The sequence below is a fragment of the Ciconia boyciana genome, chromosome 3 (assembly GCF_034638445.1).
Source record: "Ciconia boyciana chromosome 3, ASM3463844v1, whole genome shotgun sequence".
Taxonomy (NCBI): Eukaryota; Metazoa; Chordata; class Aves; order Ciconiiformes; family Ciconiidae; genus Ciconia; species Ciconia boyciana.
In genome coordinates, this window is record NC_132936.1 from 16,179,804 (window position 1) to 16,200,737 (window position 20,934).

General features: G+C 37.4%; 1 protein-coding gene across 12 annotated transcripts in view; it reads right to left on the bottom strand.

Annotated features, from left to right (window-relative positions):
• GREB1 (growth regulating estrogen receptor binding 1) overlaps positions 1 to 20,934 on the bottom strand; it is a 103,045-nt gene that overhangs the window by 73,867 nt on the left and 8,244 nt on the right. Inside the window, exon 1 of one of the 12 annotated variants that reach the window (XM_072858587.1) lies at positions 6,973 to 7,069. The exons of the other annotated variants lie outside the window; for them this stretch is intronic. The gene's annotated coding sequence lies outside the window, so the exon portion shown is untranslated. Of the gene's footprint in view, positions 1 to 6,972; positions 7,070 to 20,934 lie in introns of those variants that run through there. 12 annotated transcript variants of the gene reach the window in all.

A 20,934-nucleotide genomic window follows, 5' to 3' on the forward strand; every position in this document is an offset into this window, starting at 1 on the left:
ATCGTTGTAGGTCCCTTCCAACTGAAATAGTCTATTCTATTCTATTCTCTTCTTAAATTTTAGATGCAAGCACTGTATGAAGGAATGTGAAAAAGAAGCTGTACAGAAAGTAGTGAGCAATGCTCTAGGAGAGTGACTGGTATGTCTTTCCGTTACTATGGAAGTGAACTAGAAGTTTTATAAATGTTCTATACTTAACGCCAAATATGGGAGACCTCAGTCATGTCATTTTCAAGTAGGGTACAAAATCATTCAGCTAGGGAATGCAGAAGTCACTGTCTGGTTTCCTATCAGCACTGTACAATTTTGTACCTTAAGCATATTAACCTGACAAGATGACACTTAAAAGACTGTATTGACAGCCAAAGTTTAGAGAAATCCAAAAGGAAAACAAACACTGCAATGTTTGTTTGGTGAAAGCACGTTATTTTTGGAAGAGTCACTTTTAATAATTTACCAGGTCAACAATAACACAAGCCAGAAAATTCACATTTTAAAGAGGTATAACTTGGTCGATGCCAGCCAAACATACTTGCCCCATAACCGTAGTGCATTCATGAAGAAAATTTCTCTAGGATGCTGTGTAGCATGCTGTCTAGAATGAAGTCTAGGATGCTGCAGTGCCTATCTCTGACTTTGCTTTGGGGTTGGAAACACCACATCACTCTTAAAGAATACTAGTATAGGGTAGGTGTTAAAGAAGAAGCTGTTAACCTGATATTCAATAATGGAATGGAGGAAGTGAAAGGGGCCTGCCTGCTTTGGATATAGGCATGGAGCAGAGGTTCCAGAGGAGAAGGAGAAAGGGCAAGCAAGTACAGAGGACCCTATTGTCTTTGATTAGTACCCAGAGTAGGAATGCTAGGAATGGGTGATGAGCATGGAGGTTAGGTAGAAGAGATCTTGTATACAGAACCAGTGGGAGTTGGTCAGTGTGCAGCTGCTGATGCAACATACATCAGAAAAGAGTGGGTCTGCCTGCTGAAACGAGTTGCTGAATCTGTGTGAAATGAGTCAGTAGTGTGACGAACTGACAGAACAGTTGTTAGGGGAAAGCTGACTGTGTAATTATCACAACAAAAGGTATGTAAAATATATACCTTGTACCCTAGGCACTTACAGAAAAGAATCTTCTTATTGACAGGCATCTACAGGGCATATTTTCCACAGTTTGAGAACACTGGAATAGAAGTGAAACAAGAGACATAACCTGAGGTTACAACCTCAGGGTAACAAGATTTTCAGACATTCAAAGCACAGACTAAGATACAAGGACAAAAGTCGTAAACAGCATCATGAAAATATGTTACCAGGACATTCGTTTATAAGGAAAAACAAGGAAAGAGTTGGTCCACCATGCAACCAGAAAGGAAAATTAAGATATTATTGTTAAGTTTAATCCTTTTTTCCCCAAGAAGATGAGAAAAGGTTATTTGTGATCAAATGACTGATTTGTCCAGCAGCTTTAGCAGGGAAAAATGGAGACTGTCCCTCCAAAACACCCAACAACTTAGTATTTGAAGCATTCTGCATGCAGATTGTGTATGAAAGAACTAAAACTGCATCCTGCCAATCAGAATGACTGGTTTAATTGCAAGACAACTACTTTTCTTCTCAAAATGTTTTTAAAATGGTTGCAGGCATACCTGCCTTTTGTGTTTATGCAGAAATACTGAAATGTGTATAAAACCTTATATAAAATGCCATATATATAGGCTAAAAATACCTACCATGTTGAGCTTTTCAGGGTACTTATGTCGAGCCCAGATGGTCTTCTCCCTGAGAAATACGCTCAGTCTTGTACTTTGGACATGTACAAAAGGAGACCTTTAAGATCATCGAGAAATACAGAGTGCGATTCAGCTGCCTAACCACAGGCATCTTCTAACTTTGAGATGTCCTGGAGTATCCTGTCTGGATTCTAGCTGCTGCTGCAAAGAAGCAGAGGTCTGAGGCAAGTCCTGTGTCATAGCTGCCAGTCCTTTATGGACATCTCAGGTAAACCAATGAACTTCAAATGAAATGAGGCACCTATATTTAGGCAACTGAATCAGACTGCAGGCATCTACTGGTTCACTAGGCAGAAATTTCCATTATAATCAATGAAATCAATGGAGCTGAGAGAGTGATTCAGCTGACCAGTCGCTAGTGTATATTTACTTCAACGTGAGCTGAATCACTCTCCTGGCTCCATTGACCACATTGGCTATATCTTCATTGACTATCAGGAGTTGCAGCTGTAGATGTCTGCATGAAGGCCTCTATATTTAGGAGTCTTGGGGCTCAATATAGTTGCTTACACATAGATGTTTAGTGGTCTTTGATATGCTCTGGGGTATCTGAGACAGCTGCATAGGTCCCACAAACACAATATAAAACCTGCAGGAGACCAAGCCAGGCAGAATACCCGAGGACATCTCAAATGTCAAAAGAAGCGTGTAAACAAGAAACTTAATCAAATCCTTAATCTCAAACTAAACCACACTCCCAAAGTCAAAAATTCGCATGTCTACAGATACATCTACATTATCAAATGACTTGGCTTCCAGTTTGCTTCTAGCTCCTGATCACGCAATTGTCTACACTGCATACACGCTAGTTTACATCCAGGCATTCTGCACTCAGCTTTAGTTCTGCTAGTAGTTAAATAAGGCACTCCTTTCTCTAGACAGCATGGACAATATTGTGTCAGGTTTGCTCTCATCACCCTACATAGTTCTCCAACAGTTTCCCAAAAGGCCTGCTGCCCTCACCCACCTGTTCTCACTCCATGCTCCCGGGCATGCAGCACGTGCCACACCATGAGATCATGAGCAGTCCATTCTGGCTAGCTGTGAAACATACTTCACAGTATTTTGGCCATCTGAACACACATGCACAAAACGCATGCCTTAGAGGCACAAAAGTCCTGTGAAGAGCACTGGAGACACAGCCCCTCCTTCCTGAAGAATGCTACCCCCAGCAGTGTGGGTAGGAGCCGCTGCAGAGCACGGCCCTTGGGCCATATCTCCCTGCACAGCTGTGGATTTCAGTTTGAGATGTTCTGTGTAAATTCTTCTAAGTTCTTTGCCTGCATTTTTTTGTTTTCTTTTGTGTTTTTTTTTTTTTCTTCTGTAACCTCAATGTCCTTCCACTGTTTGACTGTAAATTGGGGATAATATCACTTCTCTAAGGTGCAGAGAACGGTTATCCTCAAGATTGCGAGCTATTCCAATCATGCTGCCAGAAAAAACATGTCAGGAGACTACTCTTCAGTTTTTGCAGGTATTAAAGAAACAGGAGTTTTAAAGAAGACGTTGAGGAGAATTGCAAAATAATGTGCAGCTTAATAATAAGTTATTTGTTATAACTTAATAATAAGTTATAAATAAAAGCACAATAACTGTGAAACACTAACAAATGTGAAGGAAACTGAGGAAGCGAGTGTAGTGAACAGCTATTTATAAAGTAACAGGATAGCTGGAATAGGATTGTCTTTCATATGAAAGTGTACTAAAGGCACATAAGAACCTTTTTAAATACTGCTTTTTATTTAAAATCATACAAGTACTTTTGTTCTTCATATCACTGAATTGACAAGGATCTTAACCATCATAGTATATGTTTTTAAAAACTCTGAGAAAAAAATGTTATTAAAGAGTAAAATAAAAGGACAATTAAGTTCTATAAAACAGCCAGTGATTCAATAATGAATGAGAAGAAAAAAAAAAGAAAGAAAATAATGAAAGGGAATACACACTTGCCAAAAACTAGAGAAACCAATAAATTGCTATCTTTTGCTGATTCTTCCTTAAACCCAACTGCACAGAGCCTCAAGATGGAAAAATTGAAATAAACAGGGTCACGCTGACCTTAAGGCAAGCAACACTTAATTACTGCAACAGACAACAATGAATCATGCCTCAGCAAAGCTCCCATTCCTTTTCAATAGAATGCATGATTAATCAGACACATTGTTTTACAACTGGTACAACCCATGCCAGAAAAAGCCGTTGTTTTCTCAGTGCACAACAGGAACATTTCAGAGTGTCACAACTGTTTCTTCGTCGCTCTTAACGGTAACCGAAACTGTTGCTGCTTTCATATCTCACCCACGTTTCATTTTTATTCACGCACTGCACAAAAGCACCCACTACTTGTTCAGTCATGCTGTACCTGTGTAAAAATCTTAAATGAATGTTCAAAGACCATTTTGTAAAAACTTAAAAGCTACAGCCTGGCTGATACTTCTGTAGCTATTAACGGCTCTAACTGTTCAAAACAATTCCTTAAGAGTGTTCCTTCATCTCTAGCAATTGTTGTACTCGCAAAAAAACCCCTCCGAACCTCCAGGCTGAGTAACATCCATTTGAGTGCTTAGAAAAACAGCTCTTAAGAACTCTCAACTTTCTTCACTCTCATTGTGAAAGACCTCATATGCCAAGCCATGTGATGCAGGATGCTGTGCAGTACATTGGGTCAGGAGACAAGATGTGGCACCACCTTATACCTGGAGAACAGGCACATTACGTTCTGTTGCGAATGTGAACTGAAACTCATTGAACAAATCTTGTGCTCAGTGTGTGTGATTTGATATGCTTGTGTTAACCTACTACCTTTTCCAACTTCAAAGGCAGTGATGGTGCTATTCCACTGCAAACTATTGAAAATACTTATACAATTTCCATTGTCATTGCCATGTTTTGCACTTATTTCCCAACCTGCCATTTATATATGTTCCCAACCCCTATATGCACTTGGGAAGGAATCATGTCCATGTGCACCAATGGATGGCTTTTCTTCATACTCAATGAATCAGAGAGAAATACGTATCTCTGCTTGCAAGCAAAACAAATATACCACAGCACAACTACACACACAAGTGTTGTACTACAGCACAACTTTCCATCAGACCCTCTTACTTTAATTACCAGGTATCATTAGAGTATTCATCTCTTTAGTTTACCTTGGGTTTAGATACATTTTTCATAAGAATTCTATCATCTGATTGCTTGATTGATACTAAAGAGCTTAGTGCTGCATATTGGATGCATTAATTGAGAATTATCACAACAGCAGTTTTCAATCTCATTTAAATAAAAACTATGCCCTCTTAGTTTTGAGAAGCACCAGAATCTCCAGTTGCTCTTTCTTCAGATCGTGGAATACGTATCATAAATCCTGAACACTTCAGTGGTTAACAACATCACCCTCAGAGAACCACAGAGAAGTCAGGGTATGTTCTTCCTCCATTTTACTGATAGGAAATTACAGTCTGAAGTGATATAGCATAGCTCCCGTGAGCATCTGAATCCCTAATTACAACTGAAATACATGGCAGGTAATGTTATCTAAATACTTTTAAGAGTCTGAGTTCAAATATTTCAATCAAAGTCATATAGGAACTGTGGAAAAGCTCAGATCTGAATGCAGCTCTCCTGGGATACCCCTCTGTACTGGATCATCATCTGTTCTAGCATCTTATTAAATATTTACCTATTTAGTTTAAATGCTGGTAGATGTGTGGAGTTTGGAGGGTGTAGAGGAGTTAATCTTTCAATTTCTGTAATTCTACTTGGAAAGCCTAATGATACAGCCATTTAGAAACAACCTTTGAAATAAGTTTTCCAATAAAAAGTAGATATTTTCCTTATTTAGGTGAATGGTGCTAGAAATTCCCTGTAACTTCTAAATTATTGTAAACTATACATGAGGAAAAATAAAGCATACAGCTTTCCTGTCTCCTGTTGTCTTCCTCTACAGTTTCTTAATTGATCTGCAATAATAGTAGAGATCAAAACCCCGTGAGATCAACAGGCTTTGGGTCAAACCTGACATTATTTTCAACTGTTTTATGAATGATTTCAGACGTTAATCAGAATCTCTGATGATTTTCATTCATTGAAATATTGTATGTTCCAGTGAAAATTCAGCATCATATCAAACTTTCTATAAGCGTTACAGAAATTTAAGAAAAGGTTCTCCTCTATAATGCATTTAGTTAGTTATACAGCTAGCATCTTACTCCTCTGGTTTGCCAAGCTCTCATAGTTATCAGTCACATGGCTCCACTAGCAAACAGAACAGATCCTGCACATTTTTACGCTGAAAAGTACTCACATCTACAAATGTTAACAGTACTGGAACAATGTAATGCTGAAACAATACAAAGCACAACGTCAAAAGATCAGCAACTCTCAAATATCCATGCAAGTGTTACCTGCTTTGGGTGTTAGCTATGCTGGAGGTACAGAGGCTCTCAGTGTCACTCCAAGCAAAGCCAACTTAGATCTCATACGATCTATCAGGTTAAGTACAGGCCGCGTAACCACAGCTATACTACAGTCTTCCAGGTCTATTCCTCTGCTATGGGTTGTACAGATAGGTTCTGCTGAACTGAGAGTCAATACAGAACTATTCTAGTTGATACTACACTGTGTTGGCCAGCATTCCAGTCATATTAATTTCTCATCACCCAGGTATCCCAGCCCCTCCTTACCTTGTATAATGAGGAGTTACCTGTGGGATAAAAATGAATAGGCCAATAATCCAAAGATGCTGAAATGCTGCAATCATGAGCTCACAGTAGGTTTTAGGTACCCAAGTAGACAGGCAAGGTAACAACAGACTCCTTTGAATACTACTCCTTTGAAAATCACTCAAAGATTCCATTTAAAATGTCAATATCAAGCAACTAAGAAATAAATCCTTGTTTTCATCCAAGGAAAGGTGTGTAAGCAGCTAAATTTGCTTTCATTTGCATCTGGAAGGCTATGGAACAAATTCCAACATAAGAAACAGGATATAAATTGGACAATACAAATGCTGATGCCCTCTACGTCCACGATCTGTAGAGCTGCTTGTGAACAATCCTAATGCTAGCTGCCTTTTGGTAAGGCCTGTAAAAGCACAACAGAATAGCACCCACCAGGATCAAGCCCAAAAGCAAGTATCTTTACATGTCAGTTCAGAAAGGTTGTGAAAATGGCTTACTCAAAACTCTTCCGCAGAGTAACTTCTAGCAGGTGGAGACCCAGCTGTTGGTGCTAATAATAGTGAAAACAAAGGCTAAGCAGAACTCAGCTCAACGTGCCTCCTCCAGCCCTGCTGAAATATCTTCTTCCCTTTCCCTAGAGATATGACAAGAGCAGATAGGACAGATATGGACAATTTTACGTAACTATTTGCTAAAAATGGAAGAACCAGAAGACAAGTATAAAGGATTCCATATTTATTTTAAATTTCACATTGCACGAACCAGTTTTACGGTACCTACTTCATTTCCTAGGAAAGTTCTGTAGCTGACAGTGCAGTTGCTTGTACCTAGGGATTTTTCTAGCATTTAAAAAAAAAAATCGAAACAGGTCTAGTATTTGCAAATAGCATAAAATGGTATTAGCAGACTAGAAATCCATCTGCCTTTGTTTTTTCATTACATAAAAATGAGAGGCAGTTATTTGGAGGAGCTATGGATACTATTTTGCAAACTTTGGATCCTTTTTCTCACATTCTGTTCTTGAGAATCAATTAATAATTACAGTAAGTTTTATTATACTTGATTCAAAACAGCACAGCCATTTAAACAAGTTTAGTCTATCAATTGACCCCAAGCAAAAAATACAAAGGAATGATTTTTGCATTGTTTTCTCATATATTAACATCATTGTGCTTTTCAACGGAGTACATAAAAATTATCAGCTGTGAACACAGCACGAACAATGTGAAAATACTTTCATTATGTTATCACCAAATAAATTTTGCTGCAGTTTCCAAGGCCTCAAAACTTAGCTTTTAACAGAATAACGAGTGTCAAACTGCAAAGCAAAGGTCCTATAAAATCTATTTTAGCTTAACATTCTGCATATTCAAAATTTGGTGCTGAAACAGCATAGCAACTCAATGAGGCTCTTGATTTTTGGAAAAAAAAAGTAAAAATTTTAAAAAGCAAGCATTAATTATAAAATGACATGATTATAATGTTTGCTCTTCTATCCTCAGAATTTATCAAAAAGCAATTCTGGACTTGAGTCTGCCAGAATGATAATAAATTCTTGAACAAAATTAGAACTTAATTTGACAGATGTGTGATTTCTGACATTATGCTGAAAGAAGTGTTAAAATCTTTATCGTTTTTCAACACCTCATACTACAGAAAAGAAGCTGGAGAAAAAGAACACTGTCGTTATGACATTTTTGCCCTGTTTGACATTTTGTCTTGCTCTGGTTTGAAATCATTATTGCATGTTATATGACACACACACAAAAAGTATTAGTAGGAGAGGCAATCCAGAGCAACAGATCTATACAAAAAGGAATACAAATTACAAGTAGTAATTTTTTTTTTACCATAAAAATCTTAAGACAGCACAATGGCAATTATATACTACATAATGACAATCACATTCTCTCTGTGTCGTATATTGTTGTATAATCCTAATGATTACGGTGTTTATATTTGTAATTATAGTGATCAAAGAAAATGGCTATTAAGAATTATTTCTTTGTACCTGAAATTATTTTATACTCCTATAGTAAAAAGTGGCCTAGAACTTCGGTGTCTTGGTTGAGAAAAGCAACCTCAGCAGTGTATTAAGTGACTTTCTTAGTAACTTCTAACGTTTGAAATTTTTTTTGTTTTCAATAGCAAGCAAAAAAGCAAATCAGATTTTAAGAATTAAGCAGAAAGGAGCCAAGAGTAAAACACAAAACATGATTATGCCACTGGATAAATCCATAATCTGCTTACACTGGAGCACACTGTGTGCGTTTTGGGTCCACTGTGTCAAAAAAGGCATAGTAGAACTTGAAAAGGTTCAAAGAAAGAAAAGAAGGAAGACTGAAAGGATTAACAAGCTTCACATCTATCTAGTTGGCTGGGATTCTTCAGAATAGAAAAGAGGTGACTTGGAGGCATATGCTAGAAGTCTACAAAACCATGACTGGCACACCAAGGGTGCATAAGGACATATAGTTCACTGTATCTTCAAGTATAAAAATTGGAACACTCTCTCATTTATATTATTTTTAATGCTGTTATTTCAGTTGGTTGATAGTGCCTCATATTTTTCAAAAAAGCTGGGCATTGCTCTCACATCTGAGTATTACCCATTGTACATTGTCCCTGCAGCAGAGAACAATCTCTCACGATCAGGAAAGATTTAAAATAACAGAGTTCATGTGGCTAGATGAAAGAATGGACTAGCACTCTAAACAGACAGCATGAACAGTACAAAATGGTATGTCTGAAACACCACAACTGGACATATTGTACCGATTGACATGTTAGGAACAAGCTTTTATGTAACAGCAAAATTCTTGCCTTAAAGGGCTGACTCTTCCACGTCTGCCAGCATCCATTTATCCTGTAATTTGTATAAGAGGAAAATTCTTTGCTTAAAGGGGTGGCTCTCTCACATTTGCCGGCATCCACTTTCCCCGTAATTATACATCCAGTGTATTTTACACACACATCTCTCTTGTTCAATAGGAGTAAGCATTTCTTATAAAGGACAGGTTTTTTCCTAGACATTTGATAAAGGCTCTTTCAGAAAAATATATCTTAGCTTTACGGTATAATTTGAAAGCATGAGGAAGATGCATTCAGAAATGTTAGCACAAGATCAGCAGGCAACAAGTTCAGACTTCTAATTCAAACTTTGAAAATGACAATTTTCTTTGATTCCAAGCAGGTCGCTTCACCTGCCCACCACAGGGCACCTTGGTCCCACTACTTTGTTCCATATCTCTGATTTTGGGAGGCTTAAAATTATCCTAATTTGTTAAAACACATCCTAATACATTAATGTTATGATCTCAGCTTTTGTTTTCTAAACCTATGTATAGTTTCTCACTGAAAAATACAGATAATTCTACTTACTGAAAATGTAGTTTCTTGAAAATGCATTGGATCCCAAAGTACTGCCTATTTTGTAAAGACTATTACACAACTTTCAGGAAACAGCACTGCATTAGAACTTAACTTTTTGAAGAATAAATAAAAGCATTATATTAAAGGTACCCAAACAGTAGCTCCATGACTAAATACAGGATGAACCATATATGAAGAATGCTAAAGAATTTATCATATATAGGGAAGCATCTCCACAAGTACTGAGGAATAATCATTATAACTGTTGCTCGTCTCCAAGCTGTCTAAGACTCAGGAACATGATCTCTGGCTAAAGAAGAGCATGAGTCAAGCCCAAGGGGCCCAGGTCACTTTCAGCTAGAAATATTACTTTTCTTCATTGTCTCCTGTGCCAAAAGCTGTGAAGAAGAAAAGGGAGGAATAACTGGTTCACATAATTGCAAACCCTACCTGTACTAGAATTCTGTTATCAAAGTCCTTCCTTTTCTTCTAACACTCTGACTGGTAACTTCTTTCAGTGCTTGACATTATGGGCTTAGAAATAGTATATTATTATCTTTTCCTCACCATCTTCTGCATTCAATTAACAGTCTATATACTACATGAATAGCATCTTCCCATTAAGGTGCTTATTCTTTACCAAACTACAGCTTTATAAATTTTTTTCTTATTGAATAGGTTTTTACTTTATAAACCATTTTGAAGCTTTGCTTCCTTCGAATAAATTCTGCTTATCAACTTCTCAATTTTTTTAGACAACACTGTCCTAGTGTGCTATTAAGAAGCTCTTTCTACGCAATAGCTATATCTCAGTGATGGATAAAAATAAATCAGGTGGGTAGGTACTACCTGTACGTACACACATATCAACACATAGACACACACACACACAGAGTCTTATGTGTCCTGAGGTTGAGGCTCAATCATCAATGCATAACATGACACTTGTTTATGCAGTAGTTTTCTTCATCAGTTGACATTCATTACTCTACTTTCATGACCTCACAAGAATTTTGCACAAAAGGCAAAGACAAAATATGCCTCTTGCGCAGTAATATAACTTTTAGTTATTCCTAGTAGTCACTTTTTCTCTATATGTCACATTCAACAGTGCTTAGTGGTAGACTCTGTAGAAATTAGTTTATTGGAAGATCCATACAGATGAAGCCCCCGTCATTAGCGCTACTCAATAAGGCAGGCACTCCCAGTCACGTGAGGTCGCAGTTTCACAGCAACCCCATCCATTTATCAGCTACATCCAAACAGGCAAACAGGGAATGTCGTTCCTTTGCTAGGTCTATACTGCTACATAAAACCAGACCACAGGCCATTCTGTGGCATGCCCATGCTACCTTGCTTGGCTACGTGTAGTGCCCTATGGCTTTGTGGACATAACCATTATGTGTGGTTTGAGACAGAATTTTAATCAATGCCAGTGCTGTGTTGCAAGTCATCACAGCAATGCTTTCACAACATGAAACTGAAGAGCTGCAAAAATGTTTCAGTGGGAAAAAGCCTGCCGGGAGAGTATGTGAGGTCCATGCACATTGGGAACAGTGCCTGGTGCGTGCGTTCCAGCCCAGGCACTCTCTGGAAGACTATTAACTGCCACAGGCCAAAACTGTACCAGGAACCCCTCTAATCAGAAGTTCCAGTGCTCAGGCTCACCACAAGCCATTTTATTTAGTACTGCAGCCTCTGCCTTCAAGTTCATGTGCATCCTGGCCACGGTTTTCCCTTCTTCATTCTACTTTCTCTAATTTCTTTTCTATTCACTGTCTTTTTAAAACTGTTCTTTCTAAATGCCCTTCCTGAAAGTGGCATAAACACTCCACTTCCACCTACTTCTCCTTTCCAAGAACTGAAATATTCAGCAGTGAAACAACTAATACTGCCACTTACACACCATTAGGCTTTAAAAGTATCATTGTAATGAAAGCTTAAGAAAGTTGCATTTTGAGACTCTGTTGCAGACCCAGAGGCACTATACTGGTTGTATTGCAGCTGCACATATACCCATGCAACCAGGAGAGGAGACATCATTTTCTTTACCTTTAAAATACATAGACTCAGTAAATACATGAGCAAGTTGGGTATCTGCCATCTTTATATTAGTAAAGCTTCTACATCAACTCCTGATTTTCTGTGGGTGGATTGACCAAGCTGTGATTTAAGTCTTGTCTTCAGTCCATGCCTTTGGTTATGCACAACACCACGGAGGGTGCTCAGACCACTCAGCAGCAAATTTCTTCAGGCTGCTCCCATTCTCCTCACAAACAGGTTCATGTTTTTCATGTGTATTCTTATTAGTTTGCATATTTTAAAGTGCTTTTACTTCATCTCTATTACTCTGTCCCATCATTCTGAGAACTGACTGTACAATGCTAGCTCCTCATTTTTTGAGGCATGTCCGACTGGACAGGAGATTCAGCATAAATTAAAAAGAATAAAAAGCCACATGATGACAAAATGGCCTGAAAAGTTTCTCTCACTAAAATACATTAAGCCTGCTTTTATGTTTTTCCTGGCATAGTAAGAGAGTTATTTTAATTTAATTTTAACTTAAAATTATTTCAAGCATCTAACCAGCTAAGTAATAACAAGGCTTATTTTAAAATATAGCAAATAAAGGTAAGAACCTCTTTTTTGCAGGGGAGCTGATACAGTTTGCTGCAAAATTTCATCTGAACTTAGGTTGCAACTTCTCTGAGCGTGAAACCTGTATTATCCAACAGCACTTACTTTTCACTTCTTTTCAGTTTACTCAAATTCCTGTGCACCCTCCCATGGTATGTAAGAGGTTTCCCATCTCATTCTTTCTGATAAATTTGGGACAGAATTTAAGATCTCAAACATCAATACATCTCTAGTTACCCACAATCAAAACTTGCCTCGGAAAGACTATTATATCAAAAACTTGCTGAACATCATAGGAGACCGCTTTTTCAGAAATTATTGTAAAATTCAAGCTTAACTATTTCATCTAATTGCACCCATTTTTTATATGTGACATAGTTCAGAAGTGAGATTTAAACCATTCTCTCATGATGAAAATGAGCATATGCATAAGAAAAGTGCTATGGAGAAGCATGGGAAGTCAAACATAAAAAACAGGAGAGAAGAAATAAAAGCAACCCATTTCTTCATTTTAGATTTGTTGCACAATAATTCCAGTGGTTCCTTTAATTCTTTTATTAGGACAAACAGTGAATAAGTATGTCCAGTACAATTTCTTATCTTTCGTTACCTTCTAGACCTCCTAGAACTTCTATCCCCTCTTCCTGTGCTTCCCAAAGCTGAAGAACTCTTGCCCATCCAGTCTGTCCTAAGGAAACTCCTCCGTACCTCCAGTCATCCTTGTCTCCATTCTGGGACTCTTCTGGCTCTACTCTACTCTAAGACCAGAACTGCACACATTTTTCAAGATATGGGTAGACAGCAGATTAATACAGTGGCAAAATACTGTTTTCCTTTTTTTCCTTTATTCTCCTCTTAATAATTATTGATTTTTCAGTTGCCTAACTGACACTGAGTTTTGACCTAACAACTTTAAAACCTGTCCCCTGAGGGAGAACAGTTAATTCAGATCACATCACTATGCATGGATACTTAGTTGCCATATATATTACTTTTCATTTTTTTATAATGCTAGACATTATCATATAATTACTAGGTCATTAATTCTACCCTACAATTAGGGATGGAAATCTACAATGTCTGACTTCCCTTTACAAAAGTTATAATGACTTTTCCAGCAGCTCTTGTAATTCTAATTAGGCTTCTCTAGACTGAATGATATAGAATGAAGGCCAGTACTTAAAAATGGATTATTTAAAACCATTTTGACAAACAGGTGATCTACAGCAGATACACAGAAATATCAGAGAGACAGGCCAGCCCATCTGAATTTGGAAAAGGCAATTTCTGTGCTTCTAAGAATGTCAAATTTGCACTTCTTACTTCAGATGTGAACATTTGTGAACATGTACAAGTAGGTGTCAGAAGGGGGAATCCGTTTTCCCCTAGCACAGGTTCTGAGTAATTTTTTCAGTAGTTTTTCCAGTTTGTGCAGTGAGTACCTCTCCTTTCTGGGCTGACCCAAGCTACACATTTGTGCCTTTTATTTTGTTTGGACACAGGTATTCATACATGGACATGTTAAGCAGGATTAGAGCATGACCTAGCTGAAAAAATTATCTATTGCTTCTTTTTCTAAGTTGATTTTCGGCCAGATCAGTCCCTTAAACTATTCCACCATATAGCCACATGAATGCCTATGCCACCTATGCAGCTGTGCAACTGTTGTGGGAATGACTGGCTAGCAGCAGCAACTGCCTAAGTGATGATGGCCATAGTCATCAGGAGTATTATATAGCAAATCCATTCTTTGAAATAAATTTTTAATGGTGGTGAGGAAAGAAAGACTGTTCATAAATTCATATAGCAGAAAGTTCTGCATGAGTGTCCAGTAGAGAGAAATAAAGAGGCAATTCTGTAAACCTCAAAGGTGGTCTGGAAATCTTTATGAGAAAAATTACATTTTTCTCTTGTTTCCTTGACTTCTGTCATCTTATCCTTATTTGAAATTATGCATTTGTGACATAACAGAATATGCCTTCTGTGGCAAACAGCAGTGACCTATTCATTAGTTAAGTCTATTATCTAAGCCACTGCTGAAATATGATACTTGTAGACATGTATCACTTCTGATAAAAATTTAAATTAATCTACTTAGCCATAGGATCAGAATTTAACTACAGGATCAAGATCTCACTTCTGTAAACACTCCCCTGTTGTGTGGAGTTTGTCCTTCTTCACTCACTGGAACTGTTCTCTTGCGTAAAGCTAGGGACAGAGATGTTTTCAAAACCAGGATACAACTGTGACAAGAAAAACAACGCAGGGGTAGTAAGAAAAAGGATAAAACGTTATAGTAGGTGCAATACTTTGTTCTCCATGTTTTTTTTAAAAGTAATATGATATTATATACTATAAACTATATTAACTATAGAATGCACAAGCTGTAGTATCAATGTTCACTATCCATATTCTGAAAGAGAGAAGCATTTACTTTGGACTCTCAGTGTAGCAATGAACACGAATACAATCATCTAGCCTCTCTGGGGTCACGCAGGCATGCTAGCAAATCTGTAGCTCTTGATCTTTACTAGATGAGGATATAGGAAGGTAAGTAATGGCAAGTCATCTAGCAGCTCAAAATACCAGTTTTCAAGTGCAATATCCATCCAAATAAATAACAATTACCCCAGCACATCTGTTACTTGTTATTGTTTAGTGCACGAACATTGATAATATTATACATGTTCTTCTAGTTAAAGTTAACTCATACGTTTATATCAAAGTTTTATCTTCAGTCCTAAATTACGACAAAATGAAATATGGTGGAGAAACACATTCTCCTTAAACAGTTTAATTTCAGACTTTTGAAAACACATTGCACTTACATTTTTAGCTGTATTTAAAGATGTCACATAACTATGTACTGACAAATCCCAGCTCCAATTTCCTCCTCTTAAGAAAGAGTCATTGATTCAACCACAGGTTTGTTTTATTTTTAATATTTACGTTACCATTTGGCTTACATATCTGATACTGAAGTCACATAGTTTTCTTACGGCAATAATGCAATTATGTATATTGATGTGGCCTAATTTAGTAAAGATTTCAAGTATATTCTAATTAATAATATACTCTTAGCAAAACCTGCGCAGCAATGAATCCTAAGAGCTGGTTTTATTAAATATTCCTAGAGACCCACCCACAGCCAGAAATTCTTCTTAGCCCTCAATCCTGCAAAGAATTTTTTTCACCTTGTGTCTACGTAGTTCAAGAATGACAGCGGTATTGCATACTGACATAGGCACTACCATTGGTTCTGAATCAACTAAAAACCCAGAGTTCATCACAAGCAAAGGCCCGTTCCTAGTCTGACTTCCTCTCTGTCGCTACCTATCTTGGGCTTAATGAGCTCTCGCATGCTGGGGCCCCAGACTATTACCCTGGTTGGTCACCACTAAAACTTGCAATATCTCTTTGCAAAACTGGGGATTTAAAGAACTCTGATTCTAAAAATAAATCCAAAATGATAAGGAGCAAATGATATGTTTTGCTTTTGCACATGGGCAACAATAGAAAATACTCATAATAGACTTCTTTTCTTTTCTCATTACATTTTCAGAATAGATTTTTTTAATTGCATTTAGCACAAAGAAACAGCTAGTAACAGTTATTCCTTCACCAGTGTACAAACAGGGTGAATAGGCAATACAGGAGCTGAAATATATTAGGTACAGGCTTTGTTTTGATACTGTAACTTTTATTTGTTGATGAGGAAAGCAATGCATATTGAAAATGATGGCATAACTCTTCCAGACACGAAAGTCAATGTTTTAAGCATGAATTGCATAAAAAAACCCCAAACTTCTTTGCAAGTGTTAAAGAAAGGTGGGGATTTTGTTGGTTTTTTGGTTTTTTTTTCTCAGAACAGTTCTCCATAATATGTCAAAGCAAGCAGAAAAGGAATTTTTTAGAAAGTAAGGTCTCATAACATATATGTTATGAAAAAACATTAAAGTTGATTCTTGGATGTGCAATGTAATTTACAGGCTTGACTAATCTGCATTTTTAGAAACTAACAGATTGTTTTACTGGTTAGTGCAAATGTTATTGATCTGCTTTCTTGCTGAATTAATAGCACTGGCATAGGACAACTCGCTTTCTCGGCTTTCCCAATGTTTTCCTGAAAAGAGGCCCATTACATGGCAGGGGGCAAAGGACAGGCCTAGATAACACTGTTTAGACATTTCTTTGATGTCCACAGGCATCGTCCTCGACAACTGACCACTAGAGACAAAAGAGCACTCTTAGGCTGCTGGAAATCCCAGCCATTCTTCTCACCACCTTTTGATATCCCAAGGCTTCTATACCCTGACCTCTGCACTCTGACACAAAGATCTTATTTGAAGGATGGTCAGCCATGTCAAAAATTCTTTCCAAATTTAGCCAATAAACTAAGGATTTCTTTTGCTTTTCATAATTGCTTTGTGTCCTAATGTACCAGTGGGAACACTAAGAAGATTTTGCAAAAAGAGCGGAAGGAAAAGTGTCAATGAGAAAAAACTTTCAGTTTTCTGGTTTTGAAACCATTCTCAAACATCTTCTTTCTTTCACAAATGACTTTGTGTCTAAAGCTTCTTGATGACTCCACGTTGTGCACATGTACCCACAGTATTTCCACAGTATTTCTACCTAGTCAGTGTCATACAGAATTCCAGTTTTAACATGCAGATGTATGAGCTTGCTAATGTAATTTCACTCAATAAATGTACACATTTTAAATGGTGTGCATGCTGTCGTTTAAGGACTGATATCAATTTCTTTACATTTGTTCATATTTTAAAACGAAATGTAATTTTAACAGTTTTCAAAATCTTTTCCTCCCTACACATGGTGTGATTGATAATTGGATCCTTTTCCCATTGTCTTCCAGAATATTTAGAGAAAACATTTTCCACAAAACTATCAGAGATGACCATGGGTACTTTTAATCAAGCAGTTTCATTTTCCCACTTTCTGAGGGATTAAAATTGAACAAAATGGTCAAACAGAAATAATACACATCTAGCCAAGACACTGGGAGTCCCCTAACATCATTAACAACACAATACATTCCCTGCAGCATTTAAACAACATTTTCTGCACAAGCTCAGACAGGAAAACACCTAGAGAAGCACCATTCTCCCCTTCATTATTACGGGAAGTCCTGCTGAAAACCCACTCTAGATATGTAAATGAAATCACATATGTACATAATAACTCTAACAAGACAAACTTACTGTTCAATACAATACTTCAAATTTTTTTTTTCAAACTGGCATTGATGCAATTTTTTTGTACACTGACAATATTCCTCCTAATTTATAAGTAAGTCAATAACATATCAGTGATAATGCAACAGATAAAGAAAGCATACATGCCAACATTTTAAAAATAAAACTATTCGTAATTTATAATGCAAACATTGGGATTTATAATGCTTGTTTTAAAGCCAGTTCTAAATCACCTAATATTATCTACTCAGCTCAGCCAATGTTTATTTACTTTAATGTAGATGTCTATCGGAAAAGAGCGAAACTGAATTCACAAAAGGAATGGAGTGTGATTAGAATTCCCAAGATTCTCCTCTATATTAATTTACTACCATAAAAAATAAGGCACATACCAGCAAATAGTAGAAAAGAGGGAAAAAAGAGGGTTTTTTTTAATTTTTAGAATTCAGAAATTTCTCATACAGAATGCTGATGATAGCCATACAAGGGCTGTTAGAATTGATCCTATTGGTTTCGGTGGGTTTTGAACTAAACCAGACCTGAGTATTTTCGCTCAGTGATGACTCTTGTTATTTTAAAAATAAATTGCATGTCTTTAGATAGAACAGGGGACTCGACTCTGAATCAGTACAGAGCCCTCAGAGCAGCTCCAGCATTAATGTAAAACAGATAAAGTTAAACCAGGGTAAAAAAAGCTCTACTGAACTACAAGTCCGTAAATATTTTCATTTAACTGAATCCTGACCATGGATAACCTAAACTACACCCAAACAGGCAACATATAGACGAACCTAAGGTCATATCTATATAGCAACATGAAAAGACTAGAAAATCAGTGGCGTAAAGTCAGTGCACATAAGGCCATCGACAAATCTTCCAGTTCTGGCAGTGTCCACTGAAAAGATTACAATCACTTTTATAGAGGCTCATTACTGTTGCAACATTGGAAATTATTGCCCTGCCAGTTTTACCCGCAGAGTTGGTCCTGTGAGCAGTCCCTTACCCTCTTCAGTAAAAAAAGTTAAAACTGATAAAATAATAGATCTTCACCACCCCCATTCATTTCAAGCAAAACAGATTAGGAACCACGTGCGGGAGCAGCTCAGCTGGCAGAGTCACCTGCGGTAACCTCTGAGAGAAGTGCCATAATGAGGTACTAGGGGCAGTAACCTTCTCAGCCAGCCCAGTTGCAGTCGGAAGAGGATGTGTGAATAAAGCCTTAATAAAACACACTAGATTTTCATGTGCATGCTTTTTACATGACCCTGAGTGTAGGCAAATTCTATGGCTGCAGCTACACTTAGTTCTGATGGAGGAGGAAGATATAAGATTCAATAGATTATTCCTTTGCAGTCCTGCTATTTGTCAGACTATTCTTTCTCCATTGCATCAACTTCATTAGGAGTTGCCAGACTTTCATCACATCATAACCTAACAAACACAATTGTGTAAGCAATTTCTAATTGGATATATCAAAAGATGCACCTTAAAAAAAAAAAAAATTATTTCGTCCTGGATCTACAGCAGCATACAGTGAAAAAAACAAACCTCAGGGAAGCCTTCCCTGTAGATTAAGACCTCATTTGCAAAGTTTAAAGGAATCACTCCACACTTAGTAAGATTTAGCTTGAATTCAAGAGAGTCTGTTTTCTTTAGAAACTGAACACATTGCCAAAGAAACCAAATTACATGCAAAAGCAATGCCACCTACCAGTGAAAGGACTGTGAAGGAGTGTAGCTAATTTGAAATGGGAATAGTGCCAACCATAAAGTTTTGCTTTCTTGCTGCCATCCTCCAGAACGTTACTTCACATCCAGATTGGCCAGTCAGTGTGACCTTACACCTCTACTGCTAAAAGCATCTGGCCCAGGAAAAGATGCCCGGCCTTTACGTCAAGGGATGGAGAATCGTTTGCATTCACACTGCAGGATCATGTTCACATAATTTGATGCTTGGCCAAAGCATCTTTGGACCTCTCTTGGGCCCCTGTGGCCCTGACATAACTATTTGTGTGTGCTCTTTCCCCAGTCAGTTTAATTCAATTATTATACAGGCTGTAGTGCAGCTTTTATCAGAGCGACATTTTTTGGCATGGAACTAAAAGCATGTGATACACAAGCTGGGATGTTGCATCACATTATACACAGCGTACAAGACCTACTTAAATAGTGTTAGAAAATTGTGTGGGATTAAGAAAGTCATAAGTAATTGTGTCATCCATATTGCCTAGTGGGAGCAACCTTTGAAGTAAATTAGCTCCAGAACCACGCTTAAGTTTTGCCTTGGAGGGAAATCACTGAATTACTGTAAAAGAGAACCCAAGAGAGAACACCACACAGTGAACATCATTAGTGGGCTGGAACCCGGGAATGAACTGAGAAGTGAAGTCACCTGCCCCGCTTGCTGCACTCTTTTTCATACCAACTGATACTCTGAGTTGCATCCCTCAGCTGCCTTTGGCTTCCCCTTGTGCAATAAAATGCTGGCTGCATAACAGAAAGAAAAGAACTAAGCTAAACATCAGAATGTGTCAGGAAGCTTCACTTCATAAAACAAAACAAGACACACACACAAAAAGACATCTACTAACAACTTTAGAAGACTACACACAGCCACTGCCTGAGATTTTACAGATGTTAATATCGTAATTCATGCAGAATTGAAAAAGGTAAACTGACTTTTTCAGATTGTAGGGATCCTTTAAGGCACAGTAATAATGACATGCTAAAAATGCATACGTACAACCAAGAATTTGCATTTTCAGGGATTATAAAGTCATTATCTAGCTTTTTAATAAGAACAACTTTTTTAGCAAAATATTGCAGTGTTAAATTCAGTAGAAGACTTGCATTATAGCTGGAGAATATTATCGTCTCTGCACTTTAACTAATGAGCCAAACTGTAAATAAAAACATGTATCTAATTTGATATATACAGTACATGGCGTCATTGCCTTCCCCACATGGGAAGGCAGCCCATTAGATCAATATGGCATCCATACAAAAAGCATCCATATGGATAGTGATGTTATGGTTTGATTACACAGATGGATGGGAGCACAAAATTAATCCGATGAAGCAATATTCTAGATCATACAAAACATACAAGAATTAAGCTATAAAAATATATGGCAGGAGCATAACAGAAAAAGAATGATCAGTGGTGGAGCCAAAGATAGGTCCATTAAAGACGAGCAGGTCCATTAACCGAAGAGCCTCATTAACATAGCTATCTGA